The sequence below is a fragment of the Alexandromys fortis genome, unplaced genomic scaffold (genome assembly GCF_014885135.2).
Source record: "Alexandromys fortis isolate MF-2015 unplaced genomic scaffold, M_Fortis_MF-2015_v1.1 scaffold_12, whole genome shotgun sequence".
NCBI lineage: Eukaryota > Metazoa > Chordata > Mammalia > Rodentia > Cricetidae > Alexandromys > Alexandromys fortis.
Genome location: NW_026067937.1, coordinates 17,811,423 through 17,833,489, shown reverse-complemented (window position 1 = coordinate 17,833,489; position 22,067 = coordinate 17,811,423). Strand labels below are relative to the sequence as shown.

General features: G+C 46.0%; 1 non-coding gene across 1 annotated transcript; it reads left to right on the top strand.

Moving 5' to 3' along the window:
* The first annotated feature begins 3,401 nt into the window (after positions 1 to 3,401).
* On the top strand, positions 3,402 to 3,563 carry LOC126504731 (U1 spliceosomal RNA). The gene has a single exon (XR_007592702.1). It is a non-coding gene; the product is annotated as a U1 spliceosomal RNA (small nuclear RNA).
* The last annotated feature ends 18,504 nt before the right edge of the window (positions 3,564 to 22,067 follow it).

Below are 22,067 nucleotides of genomic sequence, written 5' to 3'. Positions count from 1 at the left end.
CACGGTGCTTGTACAGGGTCCTGGACTCCATCTCCAGCACTGAGACTGATGACGTAACTGCTCCAAGTTATGGTTAAGCAGAAGGTTTTGTTCTTCCTTTCTTTTTTGGTTTCTCGAGACAGGGTTTCTCTGTGTAACAGTCCTAGCTGTCCTGGAACTAGCTCTTGTAGACCAGTCTGGCCTCGAATTCACAGAGATCCGCCTGCCTCTACCTCCTGAGTGCTGGGATTAAAGGCGTGCACCACCACTGCCCAGCAAGCAGGTTCTTTTATTGTAGATAGGAAGATGAAAACATCCAGATGCATCTGGAAGAGTCCAGAGCAGAGAAAGTAGTAGATAAGATGGGGGTGCAACATGGTTATAAACCATGAAAGAAAGACTTGATCGAGCTGGGCGGTGGTGGCACACGCCTTTAATCCCAGCACTCGGGAGGCAGAGGCAGGTGGATCTCTGTGAGTTCGAGGCCAGCCTGGTCTACAATAGCTAGTTCCAGGACAGGCACCAAGGCTATAGAGAAACCCTTTCTCAAAAAAAAAAAAAAAAGAAAGAAAGAAAGAAAGAAAGAAAGAAAGAAAGAAAGAAAGAAAGAAAGAAAGACATGATGGCCATTCCTGGAACAGGCATACAGAGCCATTTGTAGTTAAGGTGTGGCCCGGTGGTGGGGACTCACGCCTTTAATCCCGGCACTTTAATCCAGGCAGAGGCAGGCGGGTCTCCGGATCTTCTTAAATCCAAGGCCAACCTGGTCAACCTGGTCTACAAGAGTGAGTTTCAGGACAGCCACAGCAGTTGCACAGAGAAACCCTGTCTCAAGAAACTGAAGAAAAAAGTTACAGGCAGAACATAGTCCTATCTTTGAGAAAGAGAGGTTTAATCATAAGCAGGCGTGAACCTAGTTTGCCTTTACAATTAGATGACTTTTAAGCCTAAGATGGAGACAGCCTGTTTCTTCATTTCCTCCTTGTCTTATGTGTCCCTGGCAAACCCTTGATAGGGTCTAAGCATTCTTTATCTGGGGGGAAACAAAAATCTTTTGATGCATTGCTCATCTACAAATTGTACCTTTTGGTTGGCATAAAAAGAACAAATGTTAATGTCTCAAAATCTTGGTATACTTATAGGTAGCCATTTTGTCCCCTTTACCAGCAAATTTCCTTAGACCTAATATTCCAGCCCTTTGTTGAAGACAAGGGGTGATGTATTCTCCTCTGTAACTACCTCCGGCTGAAACTAGGATGGCCTTTTCAGGGCCCAGGAATGCTGGAATATCAGCCAACAACCAGGAGGGCATGTGGGCAATGGGGCATTCATCAGAAGCCTCCGGTTTGCTGACCCAGCTGAAGAGACAGGGAGCAACCACATGGACTAGACTGGTTCGCATCAGCTTTCAGCAAGTTCGGGGTTCCAGTTTCATAGGACTACCTGGGTGATGTAGATCGCATTTGGAGGTGTTGTGAGTTCGAAGGTGATTTCTGGATGGTGTCTACCAGCTTAGTGGAACTCTGCCAAGACAGATCCACACAGGGACAGCAGTTAAAGTGAATGAATTAAAGGGAAACTTAGATGTGGAGCTTCCCCACCGCTGGAATCACAGGAAGCAGGGGACCTTAGACTTTTGATTGACAGGGCATTTATCTGGAGTCCATTTGACCTGTGAGAGGTGGATCCAAGTCTTATGGGTTTTTTTTTTTCACTCCATGAAGCTTACAATACCGTTGTTTTGCTTTTTGTTTGTGTTTTGTGGGAGGGAGGAGTAGTTTTTTTTTTTTTTCCTGAGACTGGTTTTTCTCTGTGTAACAGAGTCCTGGAACTCACTCTGTAGACCAAACTGGCCTCGAACTCATAGAGATCCACCTGCCTCTGGCTCCCAAATGCTGAGATTAAGGGCGTGTGCCACCACGTCCTTCAATGCCATTGTTGTAACAGTATTTGCAAAACAAGTTCCTTAAATAGTAAAAGTTATATCTGAAACCTCTTTACCTTTAATATGGAGCCTGGTAGTAATGCAAAGCTGTCTGTGAGTTTTTCTTTTTTTATCAAGTGACCTAAAAGCTCTAGAAAAGTAAGGCCTGTTTTTTTTTTTTAATGTGTGGTAGTTGCTGCATTGATGAAGTTATAGTTAGCCATCAACCCAACCAAAGAACTGAAAAGGATAAATTGTGGCAGGAACCATACTCTGAATGGCCTGTGTATCAGTTAAATTGACAGAGACCCATTACCTACATGGTTGCCTTAGACTCGGGTGGTCTTGATGGCCCCATTGGGGGCAGTGGTTGTAGGACTTTTGCTGTCAATATGGGACAACATTAAATCTTCAGCTACCACATAGGACAGTGTTGGCCTTTGGTGGCCAGATGTGGTCTGTGAAGAGGCCTAACTTAGCATCAGTGAGGCCATGACAGGCTGCAGGCTGACCACACTTGGACCAGGCCTCACCATTACAATAACCAGGAAAACCACAAACTGTACCCTGCAGGAAACCAATCAGAAGTGAGACAAACAGGTACTACATGCTCCAGAACATTAAGAATAGCTTTTCTAACTTCCCTAGGACTCAGGGAGGACCAGATGGGGAAGACATAAGCCCATGTGTGCTGTTCTTAGCCCCTGCCTGTTTCAGAGTCCTCCTGGATGGCATTCCCTGTCCCCTACCCTAAACTTCCCCGGCCCAGGGGCTGGGTTGCCCCCCCTCAGATGCTCTTCCCTATGTAACACAAACATTTTGGCTACTCGGCCCTTTTGCTCTCTGACCCTCTTGGCTGCTGTTGCTCCTGGTTCCCTCTCTCCCTTTCCCGCTCCCGTTCTCCTGGCATGGTCCGGCTCAGTCAGCCAGTCCCGTTCACTGTGAACTCTTCCAGATTCCTCTGCCTCTGTCTGTGTTCTTCCTCGTATCTATAATAAACCTTCACTTTCACCCCTTCGGAGTAATCATGTCCTCCCTTTTGTTTCAGTCTCGCCATTCAGCTGGTTTGATAACTCACGTTCTTTAGCCTCAACCAGTAAGCTTAACCATTTGACCTCAAGTTCTTTGAGCTCCTATTTTCCCAAATGTCTTCAAGCCTCTTATTGCCTAGGGAGGCATTACTGCCACCTAGTGGTGATTAATGTAAAGACAAGCTGTACAATAGGAAAAAAAGGCTTCTCTTTTCCTAAAATTTACATATCCCACACATATTTTAAAAATAGCATACTTAGGGCTGGAGAGATGGCTCAGTGGTTGAGGGCACTGGCTGCTCTTCCAGAGGTCCTGAGTTCAATTCCCAGCAACCACATGGTGGCTCACAACCATCTGTAATGAGATCTGGTGCCCTCTTCTGGCCTGCAGGGATGCATGGAGGTAGAATGTTGTATACATAATAAATAAATAAATCTAAAAAAAAAAAGAAAAAGAAAAAAATAGCATACTTACCTGGCAGGGGAGACACCATGATCACGAAGGAGGTTTTCTTACAGCTAGGCTTATCCATTGCACTCTGGATGTGTTGGCCTCTGCGATTTTCCAAAATGCAGGAGAAATGGCTCAGTGGTTAAGAGTGGGGGGCTGCTCTTCCAGAGGACTCCAGTTCAATTCCCAGCAACCACACAGCGGTTCACGACTGTCAAACTACAGCACCAAGGGATTGGACACCCTCACATAGGCATGAATTCAGACAAAACGCCAACACACATAAAAGAAAATTAAATAAAATTTATAAGGAATAGCGCTATAAAATAGCCTGTGCACAGTGGCACATTCTTGTAATCCCAGTACTCAGGAGGCTCACCAAACGTTCAAGAGTTAACGGGCCAAGAAGTGATTTAATTACTACAGTTTCAATGTGGTTATTTTGGAACTGAGCAACCGGGAACCAGCAAGTGGCTTTCTTCAACAGTCAAGCCCCACTCCCTTTCCATGTTTCCAGAGAACATTCCCGTTATTGTCATGAGGCAGGTGTGCAGAGAGCGTAGTTAAAAGTGCCTACACACCTGACTTAGAGTCTAGTGAAAATGACCACATGGAATGCCAAGCACAGAAGAAACAGAAAGAAGCAGCGGGAAGATTTAAGAAATGAATGTAGGAACACACACGCACATACTCATACACACACACACACACACACACACACAAAGATAAAAAAAATGCTGTCGAACTGAACACACATTTAGAAGGAATGAAATTTAACAGGCTCGATCTCTTTACACTATTCTAATTCTATTTAAAATATAGTATAGAAACTGCAGCATTTTAAAGCAGGATTAAGAAAATGAATGGGAAGTAAGGCTTTTCAGTGAGTAACCCTGGAAAAGAAAGCAGCCGGCCTCCCTGACTGCGTGTAGCATAGAAATACCATAATACGAGCATTCTGCAGAGCCTTTAAATTGTCCAGGGTGTTTTGAATGGGCATCAAACGCATATGGCAAAAGTCCAAAGGAGGCAAATGCAAATTTAGAGAGAGTGAGGTCTCTCTTTCCAACCCCATCCCCAAAACACAACTGCACTTTTGATTCTTCGCCTGCCTTGGTAAATTAATTTCTAATTAGGAAATAATGATCTCTTGAACACTCATGTCTCATAGCTTAGTAGCTGGGTTTTTCAGAAGTTCAACCAAGGCAACGTTTTCAAGAGGAGAACAGGCTTACTGAAGGGGGCTCGGGGTTGGCACAGAACACACTCCAGACACCAGATTCTCAACATGAAGGAGATTTTATTATCCTGGAGGGAGGGGGAGGACGATGCCATGCTGCCTGGTTTGGGGGTGGGGGTGGGGGATGCGGTGCTGCCTCTGGGTGATCAGAGACAGCAGCAGGTGTCTCGCAAAAACAGGATTTAAGGGGGGGGGGGAGGCTTAAGGATTAACTTCCAGAAGACGAAGTTAATCGCTCAAGTAATCGAATAAGCAGGAGCTCACAACACCAAACCCCTGTCTGACCCCAGAGCTCTGTGATCTACTATACTTTCCTGATTGCCAGGATGACTAACACACCAGGACACCGATGACCATTATTCAGACTTGGTGACCAATGGACCAGCCGGTTTCAGCCATTCTACATTCCCCGGAAAACAATTTGATACCTCCAACCTAATGACGACCGCAGCCCAACATGGAAGACTCACATGCACAATTTGCCTGGAAAACTCAGAGACCATCACAATGGTTAGCGTGTGGAGGCCAGCCAGGATTACCCAATGAATTCTAGGTAAGTGAGGACTACACAGAGAGATCCAAAACCACTAGATAGCAAGAAGTAATAAAAATAAAAGCAGAAATTAACAGATATTGAAGAAACCTTAGATGAAATGGTGGAAAACCAAAGGTGGTGTTTGGGCGTCCTCTTCCAAAACACGAATCATTATGCATTTGTCCTGAGGAAATGAGGAGACACACAGGAGACTGGTGTGCCACCTGCTGTCCATCCTTTTTGTTAAATGTCATCAGTTGCTTGAGAGAGAGAGAGAGAGAGAGAGAGAGAGAGAGAGAGAGAGGCTAGATATAGATCCCAGTTCCAACCAAGATCCAAAGTCATTCCCTCAACAGAAAACTCGGAGTTTACCCAACCAGAGCCACAGAATGGCAGAATTATGCAGCCAATAAGAAGTACTCACAGCCTGACACCACAGAAATGCCCTCATTTACGAAATAAAAATCGTTTGTTGGGAAACTGCAGTCATTCACCCTGACCTAAGAGGACTTACTCTTCCTGTATAAATAACCATAAAACCAACCAGACTGAAGTCTGTTTTTCCTCCTTCTGTGGTGGTGTGCATCCTTGATTTGGGAGAAAGGCTGCAGTAGGCTGGTGTCTGTTTGTGTCCTGATGAATCCATGTCATGGTCCCGTGTACTTTTGGTGTCTTAAGACACATGTAGCCATGTTGTCAATAATGGGAACATGTTAGTGTCTTTATATAGGAAGATATTGGGGTAGATGTATACAGTTGTTTCTTAGCAGAATGGGGCAATTTGATAATTTTCTTATTCCTCCTCATATTATTATAAATTCTATTAATGTGGCTCACAGAGTGCTGCATCTAAAACCATCACTTTGTGGCCTTGACACTTTTGTATTAGTACTTTAGCCAATTCCCGTTAAAGTAGGTTATAACTGATTTCTGGGGATGTTCTTTGGCTCTGTCTGGAGCACGTTGTTGCTAGGTTTCCGAATTCATTAAGAATCTTCTCTTAGCATGATGAAGTTCGGCCTTACACTCTGCACCCAGAGCTCTTCATGATGTCGGCATGACAAACTCGCCTGTGGTGCCACTTTACTGAAAAAGGCTCTCCGGGACAGAGGGAGCCTGTTTCTGTTTGTGCTAAGATGGGATCTTACTACGGCTGGCCTGGACCTCTCTATGTAAACCAGGGCTGGCCTCTGTCTCCCAAAGATCTGCTTGCCCCTGCCCTCCTCCTCAAGGGCTGGGACTAGAGATGTGCTCTGTCATGCCAGGTAGAGGTTTCTTGGAGTCCCACAACCACTGATTACAGCACACGTCATTCCTTCATGGGAATGAGGATGATGATTTAATTTTATCATGCTATCCGATGAGAGAACTTTTAACTGGGCGCTTGGAGGCCAATGTCCCATTGGACTATGTGCTGGCTAGTTTTATGTCAACCTGACCTAAGTTATAGCCGTTCGAGAGGAGGGAACTCCACTGGGAAAATACCTCCAGAAGATCAGGCTATAAGCAGACAAGCTGGTAGGTCGTTTTCTTAATTAGTGGTTGATCAAGGAAGGCCTGGCCCCCATTGTGGAAGGGGATAACCCCTCGGCTGGTGGTCCTGGGCTCTATAAGAAAGCAGGTTGAGCAAGCCATGAGGAACCATGAGGAACAAGGCAGTAAGCAACGCCCCTTCATGGCCGGTGCATCAGTTCCTGCCTCCAGGTTCCCGCCCTGCTTCGGTTCCTGTCCCGACCACCACGAACAGTGATGTAGATGTGAGCCAAATAAACCCTGTCCTCTCCAATTTGCTTTGGCTATGTTTCTTCACGGCAACAGTAACCCTAACGAAGGCAGATTAGACAGAAGACACTGACCCACCCGAGTTCTCCAATGACATCAGCACCATCAGTGCCCTGGGGTTCTGTAGCCTTGTCATGGGACTTTCGCCAAGGGGAGAGGTGAGCGTGGCTCTCGCTGGAGAGGGAGTGCACTCTTCTTGCCTGGCTAGCTCTGGATTTCCTCTTCCCCAGATACTTCCCACTGAGGTGGAGAGAGAAGAACTGTGTTTGTGTTGAGGGTGACCATGTCCACCCTGGCTGCCAGTTTTGGAAAGACCAGGGTAACTATGGCAGAAGACGCCGCTGAGGTGCACTACACTCTTATTTCCACAAGGTGGCGTACCATACCTGCAATGCACATTTCATTCCCCCAGGACAAACCTTTCGCCAGAAGAGGTCGCAGAAACACCGTCTTTCGTTTCGCTGCCTGTTGACTGGGGACCTACACAGAACAGAACTGCAGTCAGAATGGAGGAAGCCCTGTGACTCTTCATGAATTAGAACTCAGCATGTGGCCCTAGTCTATCTCATAGAGTTACATTGGAGGTTTTAGCCAGTTCTCCCTGATACAGAGACATACAAACAGACAAGATAAATCATTTTTATGTGCAGATGGTATGAGAGGTAATGTTTCTGAGAAGTACAAGGTCATCAGTGAGAAAGCCATTATCAACACTCAGAAAAAGTTCCAAGATGGCTGATCATTGATTAATATATATGAATTCACAGGCATTTAAAAAAAGCATGAACATACCCTAATGAATCTCAAAAGACTGTTTGTATCCTTATTTTTAAATTTATTTTAATTTGTGTGTATGTGTGTGTGTGCGTGTGCACGCTGGTGCCTGTGGAAGTCAGAAGAGGGTGTTACGTCCCCTGGAATTGGAGGTACAGATAACTGTGGGTGCTGGAACTGAGCCCAGGTTCTCTGCAAGAGCAGCAAGTGCTCTCACTTATGGGGCCATCTCCCCAGCTCCCCAGTTCTAAATTTTAAACCACAGGAAGTATACACTTTGGAAACCCCCTTCCAGTCCCCATGCTTTTCCCTTGCATCTTTCCCTGGTCTGGGGACCATGTGGCTTCTTTCTAGGACCTCCTGCCGTCATTTCACAGACCCAAGCTGAGTTGCAATGACCTGCATCCCAGCCTCTCCGCACAGGTGACAGCACCCAGCACAATCACTGTTGGCTCCTTCCTTGATCACAGATGCTGTCTCAGAACAGCCCTCCTTACCTGCCTCTGCTTTGACAGTGCGCATGATGCCCGTCTTTTCAGAGGAGGGCAGAGGAGGGTCGCTTTTAGAGGAAGACCCTCTTCCAGGTCCAGCAAGTCTGTTTCTGTACATGCTTCCTAGCCTGATGATGCTGGACCTGGGGAGGGGTCATCCTGACACTAGCGTCCCACGCTACCCTGTCCTGTGCCCTGGTGTGGGGTTCCAGCGAGCCAGGAACAGCTCTTGGTTCTATGCCTGTGAGTCACAACTTAGAGCAGAGGCATGTGTGGAGATAGAGAAATAAGTGTGCATTGCTGGTGGGAGTGAAAACGGTTATATTCACTGTGGAGATCGGTGTGGCAGTTCCCTAGGAAGCCGGGAATACATCTGCCTCAAGATCCAGCCATAGCATTCTTGGCCAGATACACAAATGCACAAAGGACTCCAGATCCTCCTTCAGAGATACGTGGCCACCCATGTTCATTGCTGCTCTATGCTTAATAGCCATGAATTAGAAACAGCCTTGATGTTTATTAATTGAGGAATGGATAATGAAAACATGGTACATTTACAGAATGGAATATTGCTCAGCTATTCAAAAAAAATCATGAAATCTACAGGTAAATGGATGAAAGGAGAAAAAAAATCATTCTGAGTAGCCCAGACCCAAGGGACATACATGGTCAGTACTCATTTACATGTGGACGTTATCTGTAAAGTCTTCTATAAGCAGGTTACAATCCATATAACTGTGGAGGTTAGCTATCAGGTAAGAGACTAGGGAGCAGGGAAGGGAAGGGAGACAGAACACTAAGGCCCACCTGAGGGGTCATATGGAAGCCCACTACCGTAGAAGCTTCTTAAAATATATATACACATGCAAAGAAAATCTTTTTTTGTTTTGTTTTGGCTTTTGGTTTTTCAAGACAGGGTTTCTCTGTGGCTTTGGAGCTTGTCCTGGAACTAGCTCTTGTAGACCAGGCTGACCTCAAACTAACAGAGATCCACCTGCTTCTGCCTCTCGAGTGCTGGGATTAAAGGCATGCTCCACCACTGCCTGGCTGTGCAAAGGAAATCTAAATGAAGTCACCAAATAATTGGGAAAACAATGCCCTAACTAGACATCTTTTATCACCAGAATCAACCTCCAGTGCCTCTCCATGGCCTCCCACATCCCAGTTCCTACTCTGCTTGAGTTCCTATCCTCGTTCTGTTTGATGATGAACTGTTTTATGACACTGTGAGTGAATAAACCTTTTCCTCCCCAAGCTGCTTCTGGTCATGGGGTTTCATTCCAGCATTAGGAACCCTGACTAAAAGAGTCCTGTTGTTGAAAGACAATACTCAAGACCTGGGGAAGCACAGGTTGTCACCAAGGACACTCCAGCCCCTGGCAAAGCTAAAAGCCTCAGCCCCGAAGACTTTGGATGCTCTCTAGTTAGAGAACAGTGAGGGAAGAGGAGTCAGACAAATTCCCTGACAGGCAGGCAGATAGGGAGAGCCGACACGTCTGGGGAACAAAGATGGCAGGCTTCCAAGGTGGCCGGCTGCTTCCTCCTGAGGCAGGAGCCTGGCAGGGGAAAGCAAAGGTCTGGCAGGCTTCTCTCCCACTGGTAGGGCCCTCCTGCTCATGGACCAACCAGAGGTCTTCAAGACAGCACCAAGGCATGTTTGCATCATGGTGTGAGCCGACCTGAGTCTGTTCAGACTGACCCTAGTTTGCGAGAAGATCCTTCAAGGACTTAAAAACAAAAACAGCATCAGCAGCAACAACAGAAACAAAACCCAACCCTTGAGAAGAGTCTGGATCCTAGGGCCACCAAACCTTCCCCCTACTTTGTGTAGGGTCTTTCTGTCTTTGTGTCCTGCTCTCTCTCTCTCTCTCTCTCTCTCTCTCTCTCTCTCTCTCTCTGTTCTTACCTCTAATAAAGCGCTGTCTTCACTGTCTAATTTTGCTCGCTGTGCCCGATATTTTCTCCACGCTAACCATCACACTCTGATTTGCTCCTGTCTTTTAATTCTGTTACTGGCCAGACCCAGAAACTCTCACACGTGACAATTCAGTTATGACATGGCTTGGAGCATGGCATGGGGGCGGGGGCACGACAGCTGACCACAGAGAAAACAAGAAGCCTAGGTTAAGCACTGGGAAATGACAAAGACTTGAAACCCTGAGCCATGTTTTCAGCATCTGAACCATTCTGGGGAGGTGTGTGAGCTGTGGGCTGTCTGGAAAATTCGCTCCCCCATCACTTGTTTGGATATTTTTAATGACAGCTTTGTAATTTCATCATGCTGAAATGGCCAATGCTAGATGACGAGGAGAAAGGGAACACAAACGTGGATGTGTAGTCTCCTGCCGGACACCCAGGGGGCTTAATGAGTGTCAGCATCTTTCGGCACAATGGCATGGTGCATAGCTAGGAAGTTCCTTTCTGGTACAGATCATGGGGCCTCCCAAGTCTGAAGACCCAGCGAGGCAGGACTGAAAACACAGTGACATCCTCTGACTCTCTTTAGAAGTGGCCTGGCCCCTGGTCGGTGGGGCCCTTAGACGAAGACAGCAGAAGTGACCCTTGCCCTGTCAGGGTCAAAGACCTCCTGCGATAGGAAAAAAAAAATTCTGTATAGCATCTTGAAGGGAACAGCTGGGAGCCAGACAGGGAACGGAAACATGATATACCTGAAGAGGTAACGGAGGATGACAGGGAAAACGATCCCCTTAAAGAGAGATGACTTATATAACCCAGGGGTCTCTGCCGTCCTGCAGGTGCTGATTACACCTGCCGGGCCTGCCCACTTCCTGCCTCAGAAAGCATAAATTTTCTACTGTCCTTTCTGTGTCCCTTTTCTGGACACCAGGGAAAGCCCCAAGTCCACTGGTGCAGCTCGTCTCCTGGTCTTCCATCTCTGTGGAAACGTCGGCTGTTTCCATTCCCCGGCTATGGCTAAGGCGGTCATGAACGCAGCGGAGTGAGTGTCTGTGAAGCAGGATGTGGAGGTCTCCGCGCAGCCCGAGAGCGGCGTGGCAGGGTCGTGCGGTAGACCTGTTAGCTTTCTCAGAATTCTTCACATCCACTTCCAGAGGAGCTGATCCAGCTTGCAGCTCCACCCGCGGTGAACAAGGGTTCTGTGTTCTCTACGTTTCCTCCGGCATTCGTTGTTGGTTCTTTTGTTGATCTCAGCTATTCTGAGACATAAGTCGTCTGCTAATCTTTGGAATAAAGAGTGGTATCTCAAAGGCTGGCAAGTATCCAATAGGAGAAAAATGCATCCTGGACTAGGAGTAGGAGCAATGGTCTCTTAAAGTTACTCTGTGCCTCAAGCGGCAAGGGCCGAGCTGCAGAACTGGAGTTGGCAAGGGGCAAAGAGAAAGCGTCTGGACGGAGTTCTTGCCCTTAGAAATAGACTTAATGTCCCCCCCCCCCAAAAAAAACCCATGCTTATTAGCTATCTCTATTTGATTTAACAATATTATCGCATTGGTTAAATATGCCCTTTTTGTAGTTTGTTATTGTTTCGTTCCTTAAAATTTTAGGGTTTTTTGTTGTTTTGTTTTGAGACAAGGCTTCTCTGTAGCTTTGGATCCTGCCCTGGAACTCACTCTGTAGACCACACTGGCCTTAAACTCACAGAGATTCCCCCACCTTTGCCTCCCAAGTACTAGGGTTAAAGGCGTGCACCACTTCTGCCAAACAAAATTTTAGTTTTATTGTCAGCCAAAAGGAAGCTGGGTCAAGTTAACAACCTGAATTTACATGAGCACTTACAAGTCAGTGTGGTACTAACTACATTATGTTTTTTTAAATGTTTAAACATATTATTTTTAAACATTTAAAGCAACATATTATTTTATTATTTTATTTTTTATTTTTTTTAATTTTTTCTTTTTAATGATTTATTTAACTTTATTTTATGTACATTGGTGTGAAGATGTCAGATCTCATGGAACTGCATTTTCAGACAGTTGTGAGCTGCCATGTGGGTGCTGGGAATTGAACCCGGGTCCTCTGGAAGAGCAGTCAGTGCTCTTAACCACTGAGCCATCTCTCCAGCCCCAACATATTATTTTAAAAAACACATATAAACAGTTTTTTATATTCATAATCATTCATAAGATATATTTTATAAGCCAAGATTTTGAATGATATTGTTTGTTGAGATATTTCCTGTAACCCTCATCATGATACATGGTAAATGTGTTAACTACTAGAGATTTTAATTTCTGAAGTATTCTATATAAATTCGAGTAACAGAGGGTATTTTGTTTAAAGCAGTCACTGCTTTTGGATAAGTCTAAAATATACCAAACTTTACTTCTGAAATAAGCTAGCCTATATAACACCCAAACAGGACAATTTTATCTCTGTTCTGGCCATCCCTACAGCTCTACACTCTGGCTTTGGGAGAAAGGCGGTGGTTCTCAACCTCTGGGGCCAAATCAGGGTCACATATCAGATGTCCTGATTATCAGATACTTACATTACAATTCACAACACTAGCTAAATTACAGTTATGAAGTAGCAATGAAAATAATTTTACGGCTGGGGTCCCCGCACCATGAGGAGCCGTATTAAAGGGTCGCAGCGTTAGGAAGTTGAGACCCACTGTTGTAGGGTGTTAATTATGCTACAGGACAGCGCCACAAACTTGCAAACTGTTGGCCTCTATTACAGCCCTCAGCGGGCCATTATTCTTATGGTGGCTGCTTCTCATTCATTAGAAGAGCAGTAAATTTTATGATCATGAGTGCATTTTTGTAAGGTGATTCATCTCTGATCCCAGGTTCCAGGTTCAACACTTAGTTATCCACTGACGTGTAACAGATCATACAAAATGGCTCAAAATAACCAAGGTGTTTCCCTTTGCTCTCTGGGCGCCTCCGGTCTAGGAGCCCTTTAGGTGAGTGGTTTTGATTTAGTCTTTCACGAGGCGGAGTTCAAATGTTAATCACAATGTAATCTCTTACCTGAGCTGCTGAAATTCCTTCCCAGGAGGAGGTGCAAATATCATCTAAGGTCCCAGGGACAAAGGAAGGCGCCATTCCACCAAAGTGCAGTTTGGGGAACCAGTGAGTTTATTGGGCTTCCTTGCGGAGCATAGCCAAGGGGTTTCTTAGGGGCTGTGGGAGCTCCTCCCCAAAAAGCCACACTGAAAAACCTCTACCCGTCAAGGGGGAGGTCTTCCCAGTAGTCACCTAAATGGACCTCCTACCCCAGCCTGTACCCTCTGCTGCCTCCCAGACATCACATGCAATTAAGGCTATATTGCATCCAACAGGTCGTAGGGGTATGTGGCTATAGTCCCAGCTTGAACAGAGTGATGTTATTCTTTCCTTCATCATAACCTATTTGTTTGTTTGTTTGAGGCAGTGTCTCTCTATGTAGTCCTGGTTGTTCTGGATTCCCTATGCGGACCAGGCTGTCCTTGAACTCATAGAGATCTTCACACGTCTGCCTCTAGATTAAAGGTGTACATCACAGATAACCTGTTTAAAACATCTAAAAGCAATTTTGGTTGTGCACCATGAGCTTGTTGGTTTGGCCATCGTTAGGGCTTCCCCTTACGTCACCAGGCAGTGGCACCAACACTCACACAGGGCGCTGTCATCTCATTGGCCAAGGGCTCTCACTCACTCTTTAGCCCTTTTGTAATATGGGTGGTCTCTTGCTCACTGATTAGTATTCTGTTGAGATTGGATGGTTTGGGAGACACCTATTAGCAGAGGAAAGAAATAAGGAAGCCAGGCTCACTGGGCGATTCAGCACCCTGTCCTTTGCCCCGCCCTTAAGATAATCGGGAGTCAGCTAGGAGCAGGAGACTGTGGGCAGTGTGGCATGGCCCTTAGAGTCCTAAGGAGAACAGTTGTGTGCGCACTCTACGACCCTGTGGCCCCCGAATTTTTTACTGGTGCGGCTGCTTAGGCTCTTCTACGGTGCTGGGTTCCTCTGCTTTCAGAACCTCCACGTGGATGCACGAAGGGAGAGGCCTCTCTCTGGCTCTCACTCTACCCATACTAGGAGGCACTGTGGACGGGGTTGTTGCTGCTGCTAGCGGTGGCCCAGACTTTGGCCACTCTCCCCAGTGCTGAGAGCTGCAGGTGGGTGCCAGGGGCTTGTCTTTGCACTGTCTTCCTGGGGATGCAGAGAAAAAGAAGAAGAAGAAGAATTGGGAATGATGTAGGCTTTTGAAACCTCAAAGACCATCCCCAGTGACACACCTATTCCAACAAGGTCACACCTCCTAATTCTTCCCAAACAGTTCCACCAACTGTTGAACAAGCATTCACATATATGAGCCTATGGGGGTATTCTCATCTAACCCACACACGTGGGGTCTGTCTGGAAGTATGGACATGTTTTGAGAGAACTGCCAGGTGTCTAGAGGAGACACTGAGTAGTAGTACATCAGGGGTGGAGGTGTCAGCTAGTAACTGCACAGGCAACCTGGCTACTACTATGGGAGATGCAGTTCAGCAGTCTGAGGCCAAGAGGGCCATCCAGAGGGAAGCTGCAGGGCTAATGGGAGAATTGCAGCAAGAAAGGGCTTTGAGGTTGGGAACTTCAGCGTTGGCCTCTGACTTAGTGGGTAAACTGGAATGGGAAATTGAAGTGTTGCTTTGCCATTTTTCTCGGACAAAATAAACTCAAGTGAAATGAAAACTAATTCAGTTGCAACATCAACTTTGTTTTAAGCTGCTAAATGCTAGAGGTTTACCTGCCATTGGGGAAGAGAGCAAATGTGTTCAAGGTGACAAATACTCTACAAGGATTAGCAAGAACACTGTCCTCAGCTAAGGGTTACTGTATCCATGTGCCAAGGCCCGCCCACAGTCATGGCAGGTAGCTGACTTCGTTGGGGAGTCTTGTTCATTCTCAGCCCCACGAAACCATCACAGCAGGGACTCGCCCCTCCCACCGTCTTGCAGCTCTTTGTGGCTTGGAGGCACATAGAAGCCCTGGTCCAGTTCGACTCATAGCGCCTCTTCGTTTATGTTTTGCAGGACCAGAGCCGTTCCCATGATCTGCGGTTCACCCAGGCGGAGGTCCACTAAGCAAACAGAGCTGGGCTAAAGCTTCTGAGCCACAGCACCAACTGCTGGTCCCCGGAGCTCTTGGTCTTGGCGCGCTCTCCGCTCTCCGACCATTCCTCCTTGCAGTTCCAAGTGTCCTGAGGGGGTCGCCCTGGCAGCCGGCCTTTCCCGGCTGGCTGCATTTTTCAGAAGCCATAGCTGTGAACTAAACACAGATGTCAGACTCACAAACTGCTCCAGAACTAGCTGGGCAGTTCCGCCTCCGTACCGATTTCTTGTCTCCATCAATGGGCGTCTCCGGGAATCGTCCCCCTCTGCTGAGTAGGCAACCACATATCTAGAGAGCCAATCAGTCAGCAAGCCCACCTCAATAAAGAGCCAATGAATAAGCGAGAGCTACCAGGTGCTGTCACGGGAGGCAATGAAAAGGCATTTAATTAAGAACAGCAGACCCAACAAGCCCCAGGCTTGGAACTGAAATTGCCCTTAGATATTTTGAACAGGTTACGATGAAGAACAAGGCAGCATCATCGCGTCTACCCTGTGACTGCATACAGTCCAAGATCGTTGTGAGTGCAACTTGGGAACAAAATGTCCCAGGAGGAACTTGCATCTTCAGCTGATACTGTTGCAAGACCAAGTGACTGATTAGAATTTCAATGATCGTGGAGAGATTAGAATGTTGCCCGTCCGGAGCTTAATGACAGATTATTGGGGCGATCTGTAGATCTCTTAATAGCCATTTCTTGCCCTCTGTTCCTGGCCTTACAACTTTGTGACCATTGTGCAAGTCATTTGGAATGTGCAGTTGGTTTTACAATCAACTGAAAAGCTAGGATTGCCATCAGCATCTCAGAACCACCACAGTTTCCATTTCTGCCCTAGCTCACCTACTTAATCTTCCCACCAATGTACTTAAAAGGTGCCTTGATTTATGATGTCCTTGTTGTATTAACGAATAAACATCATCAAAGCTCATTGGAATGTGAAATTTGGGGTGGCTTATGTCTGTGATCCCAGGACACAGTCACTCAGATTTGGCTTCAGAATAAACTCTTTTCTCAACTTTGAGGTGAGAGTTTTCAGACAATGCAAAACTGTAAACTAGAGTTTTAGCGTGTTAGCGTGTTTTTGTTTGTTTGTTTTGTTGTTGGTAACTTGATTTTGTGGTTATCAGTTTCATGTGACTATGTCAAAAAGTTGGACATGCCTGCTTGCCATATACAACCAGATACACCTGTCAAATAAAAGAAGTGGTGTAAGCCACGCTTTCTTTCCTGATGTGACCTGCCCCATATTCAACACCTTTACTCTAGAAGTTTCCTGGGCTGAACAGAGATGGAAAATTCATATTGCTTTTGTTGTTTTGTTTGTTAGACAGGGTCCTGCTCTGTAGCTTTTGCTGGAATCTCATTGGGTGGGTCAGGCTGGTCCCAAATGTGTGGTAATCTTCCTGCTTCAACCTTTGGAGTCCTGGGATGACAGACATGAACCAAGAGCCCAGTTTAGGATCTTCGTGTTCATGGATCAGTGCAGCAGGGTACAGCATGTTTAAATGCTGTTTCTTCTGTGCAGTATTAGATAGAATGAGCCCAGATCCCCAGTAATGCCTAAGTGATCGTCGGTGCAGCAGGGTACAGCATATTTAAATGCTGTTTCTTCTGTGCAGTATTAGATAGAATGAGCCCAGATCCCCAGTAATGCCTAAGTGATCTTTGTGACAGATAACACCATTTGTCTCAGTTAGGGTTTCTATTGCTGTGGCAAAATGCCATGACAGAAAAAGCAGTTTGAGGGAGGGAAAGGTTTATTTGGCTGGCACTTCCATATCACTGTTCATCACTGAAGAAAGTCAGGATGGGAATTCACACAGAGCTGGGAGCTGGAGGCAAGAGCTGATGTAGCACTTGCTCAATGTGGCTTGCTCAGCCTGCTTTCTTATAGATCGCAGAACTATCAGCCCAGGGATGGCCTTACCCACAGAGGGATGAGCCTCCCCCATCAATCACTAATTAAGAAAATGCCCTACAGGCTTGTCTATAACCCAATCTTATGGAGGCATTTTCTTAATTGAAGCTGCCTCCTCTCTGATGACTCTAGCTTGTGTCAAATCGACATGAAACTAGACAGGACGCTTTGGATTGTCAAAGAAACTTACTGATCATTTCAATCCTGGCTATATTTTCCCAGTGGGTGTTTAAGACCATGTAGGTAGCCAAAATTAATTTTTGTTTTTGAACCGCTAAGGCCAGTTGAGGATCTAGTCCTCAGTGGCCACTTGGACTTCAGAGAGACCTCTGGCTCCTCTGGTCTTTCTTTTGTCAATTAGTCGATCTATGCGAGGCTATCTTATGTTATGGTACAGATGCCACCCCACTTGCATAGCATGGTCCAAGGACACACATTGTTATCAAATGGATGTTTTATGTTCTGGACCTTTGCTGTCTGTTAAGTTTTATTACGGCTTATTACACCAGCCTGTTGTTTTTCCACTGGTTTATTGCTGCACCCAAATCTTTTGGTATTTTAACTACTGGCTGTGACTCTGTGACTCTGCAGTCCGTGCCCCACTGCTCCTGGTGCTGCCTGGTGCGACTTCTGGTTCAGCGGCACCTTCCCTGCTGCTGCCAAATGTAGTGTTTAACCAAGTCTCTATCATTCTATTTACCGGTAAAGACTCAGGAGTCAGATGTTGGAGTGAAAACCTGCTAGCTCAGTCAGAGAGGCCGAGAAGCAGCCAGCTGACCTTTGTGGCCAGAGACACAGCGCGAGAGCATCTCTCCAGCCAGCCCAAACCAAAAAGACTGAAACTCCAAGGCCCTCCCTACTCCTTCCTCTGCCTCTCTCCATCCATCTTCCTGGCTCCTTCCAAATTCTGGATGGCTAATTCCTGTCAACTAGCTGCTGGCTCCACCCCCTGATCCAAGGTTGATTTTGTTAACAACAGTCTCGGGTTTCACAGCGCAATCGAATACGCCGTGATGTCAGCTCTTTTCCGAGGAGCGCTAATGGCTGCCACTTCAACTTCACCCCTTTGGTTAGCTTGGAAGAAATTAGCAGGGGCTCTGCTCCCAAACCCCTGCCAGCAGTTAGAGTGACCTCTGAGAGGAGGCGGTGAGAGACTAGGAGTTAGACAGAGTCCCTGGTAGGCAGACAGGTAAGAGGAGTAGACTAGATAACTTCCAAGATGGCTGGCTTTTGGCTCAACCTCCGGACCTGAGACCAAGGCTTGAAACAGATTCCTGGTGCCCCCCCTCCCCCCCACCCCCCCTCCCCGCCCCCCAGCAGACTCCCTGCCTCTGGACCCGCCTGACAGGTTCAAGGTTCAAGGCCACACCAGGGTGTGTTTATCCTGAACTTGTGGACCTGCTCAAACAGACAAATACGAAATTAAGGGAGGAAGACCCCCTCAAAGATTCTGCAAACCCCCAGTTCTCAAGGAGAGATGGGTCCCAGCTTCCCGGGTTCCCCACCTCCTCTGCATGGGGTCTTTCTCCCTGTGCCACGTTGTGTTTCCTCACCCTGATAAAAGCCTCAAACCCAATTGATTCTGCTACCGTTTGCTGTGTCTGAGGTTTCCCCCTACTGCTACCCACTGCATTCAAGACTTTTCCTGCCTTTTAATTCTTTAACTGGCAGACAAAACCCAATCACAACCCCCTGTATGGTGACAAGCCAATGCACTTATAATAAATTATTCATTGATTCTTGGTAACAGCTGCAAGTAATGACTGCTAAAGCTTCACAAAGAAAACTTAATATTATCAGAGATATTAATATTTAAAAAATTAAATCTCCTTTGCACATTTTAAATTTGTTAATGTTGTATTGATAACTTCATAAAACAGACAATTGTCTTGTTAATGTAACTAAAACTTTTATCTTTTTCTTTTTGGCCAACTTTAGGAAATTCATGTCTCTCATGGCATTCCTCATAACCCCCAGCAGCAGGTCATTTATTACTCAAGTTCATTACTACCTGAACAAGCTCATTTATTACTCAAAAGTCAAACATATAGCTGGGTGTGGTGGCGCACGCCTTTAATCCCAGCACTTGAGAGGCAGAGGCAGGTGGTGGATCTGTGAGTCTGAGGCCAGCCTGGTCTACAGTGTGAGATCCGGGACAGCCAGGGATACACAGAGATACCCTGTCTCAAAAAAACAAACAAACAAAAAAGTGAAACCCACAGCAAAGGGAGAATGACGGCTTAGAACTAGCAACTTTCCTCGGCAACTTTTACTTTAAAACTTAAAAGATGTTTCTTTAAACTTTCTCCTTTGATGACCTATAAAAAGAAATATAACACAAGGAACAAGAAGTTTTAGCGAAAGTCTTGGTTTTCTCTAAACTTTCCTCTATGGTCTACCCAATGTCTGTGTCTGGTTTCCCCATAACTCAGAGCCTGGTCTCCAGACCTGCGCTTTCAGCAACAGGCTTTCTCCAGATTCCAACAGAGCTGATACAGCTACGTCAAGATGTCCTGGTGTTGTAGAAACAACATGGTAACCCAAGAGGAATTTCTTTTTCTGAACTTCCTGACTTTCAGCCCCATATCCTTTTTACTCCCCTCCCCTTGGCCGCACTTCCTCTAATATCACTGTAATTCTGTCTCCCGCTCTCATTCTGAGACAAGACGTTCATGCCTGGATTCCTGTTCCTATGACTCAGCCGTGGCATGGAGGATGCACTTTTAAAACAACCCACTTAAGCTCTTGAATATGTGCGCAAAAATTCACTGGAGTCATTATTCCAGCTATCATGGCTGCCCCAGTTATTACTGTCGTGGCAGCAGTAGCTTAGCTCAGTCTTTTCCAACTGCTGGTGTGTGGTCTATGCAATCACCAAGGCCAGCAGAGTAGTGATCCTCTAGGAAGCCAGCGTTGGTTCGAACACTGTGGGTCTGACCCAGAGTAGTTTACTGTAGGCATATTTAAGCACAGCATAATTTGGTCAGACTCTCCTGGTGACAACCAACTCAATCCCATGTGCACAACTAAATAAAGATGAGATGAGACTGCATCAAAACTCTTTGTGAAGTACATAGGACACCTTCCGTAAAGATGGGTTCTATAGATTGCCCTAGAAAAACAAGCTTACGATAAAGGTCTGGGGGAGGATCCAGTGTGGTCTTGGCCACACAAATAGTACAAATTTCACCAGTCTTTTAACCATATTTGCTCTGATCCTTCTGGGTGGATGACAGGTTCTGCATCCCTTCCTTGGAGGAACAACCCTGTGGGTTAACATTCCAGGTTCCCAAGTGCTTATCTGTGAACACAAGAACCCTGTGCCTTCTATAAAAGTTCTATTTTCAGAATAAACACTTTTAAATGGTGTGGTAGTTTGAATGTAATTGACCTCCACAAGCTCATTAGGAGTGGCACTCTCGAGGGAGATATGACCTTGTTGGAGGAAGTGTGTCACGGTGGGGGCAGGCATTGATGTCTCCTATGCTCAAGATCACTTCCTGTTGCCTGCAGGTCAAGATGTAAGACTCATAGCTCCTTCTTCAGTACCGTGTCTGCCTGCACGCCACCATGTCCCACTACGATGATAATGGACTAAGCCTCTGAAAATGTAATCCATCCAATTTAATGCTTTTTTTTCCTTTATAAGAGGTGCTGTGGTCATGGTGTGTCTGGCCTGATGTAGGTGGGAGGTATATCAGGATGTATGCTTGCCCCTGATTGGAAATGCAATGAATTATGGGTTTTCCTTCTTTAGCTGCTGCAAACTGTGATTCTGGGGCCATTTGCCAGGAACCTGGGTATGAACCTAGCCTGAGCCCATCCATCTGGAGAGTGTTTAATTAAATCTTGCTTCCAATTTGGCTTTAAACTGTGGTAGTGGTCTTTTTCTCACTCAATGGGATTAATAATAGCTGCCCAGGAGAGCTGCTAACGGAAAGGAACCAGCCCAAGAGAAAGAATTTTTTTGGGGGGGCGGATAACAGTTGAAAGGAGTTGGAGATCTGAAGGTCACTGGGACATCAGACGTGGAGATACAGAATCTGGAGTTTGTCCAGCTGGTTTTCAGTCTTGCTTTGGTCCAGTATTTCCTCACTATGCTCCCTTCCCTAAGTTTTGGAATGGTCATGTATATCCTGTGCCATTTTATATTGGAAGTATGTGATCTGTTTTTTTGATTTGGATTTTATTTTATAGGGGGATTACAGTTAAGGGATTACATAAATCTCAGGTGAAACTTTGGCCTTTAAAGCATTTTTGAGACTGTGATAGATTACGGGACTTCTGAAGTTGGACTAAGTGTATTTTTGCATTATGATATTGTTATAAGCTTATAGGGGCCAGGGAGTGGAATATGGTAGTTTAAATGTAATTGGCCGGGCTGGAGAGATGGCTCAGTGGTTAAGAGCACTGACTGCTCTTCCAGAGGTCCTGAGTTCAATTCCCAGCAACCACATGGTGGCTCACAGCCATCTATAATGAGACCTGGCGCCCCCTTCTGGCTTGTGGGCACACACGGAAGGAATGCTGTACACATAATAAATAAATAAATAAATAAATAAATAAATAAATAAATAAATAAATATTTAAAAAAAATAAATGTAATTGGCCTCCAAAAGCCCATTGGAAGTGGTACTATTAGGAGATATGGCTCTGTTGGAGTAAGTGTGTCATTGTGGAGGCAGGCTTTGAGGTTGCCTATGCTCAGTGTATGCCCAATGTCTCAGACCACTTCCTGTTGCCTATGGTCAAGATGTGAGACTCGCAGCTCCTTCTCCAGCACCATGTCTGTTTGCACGCTGCTACGTCCCACCATGATGATAATGGATGTTTAAATCTCTGAAAATGTAAGCCACCCTAATTAGGTGTTATT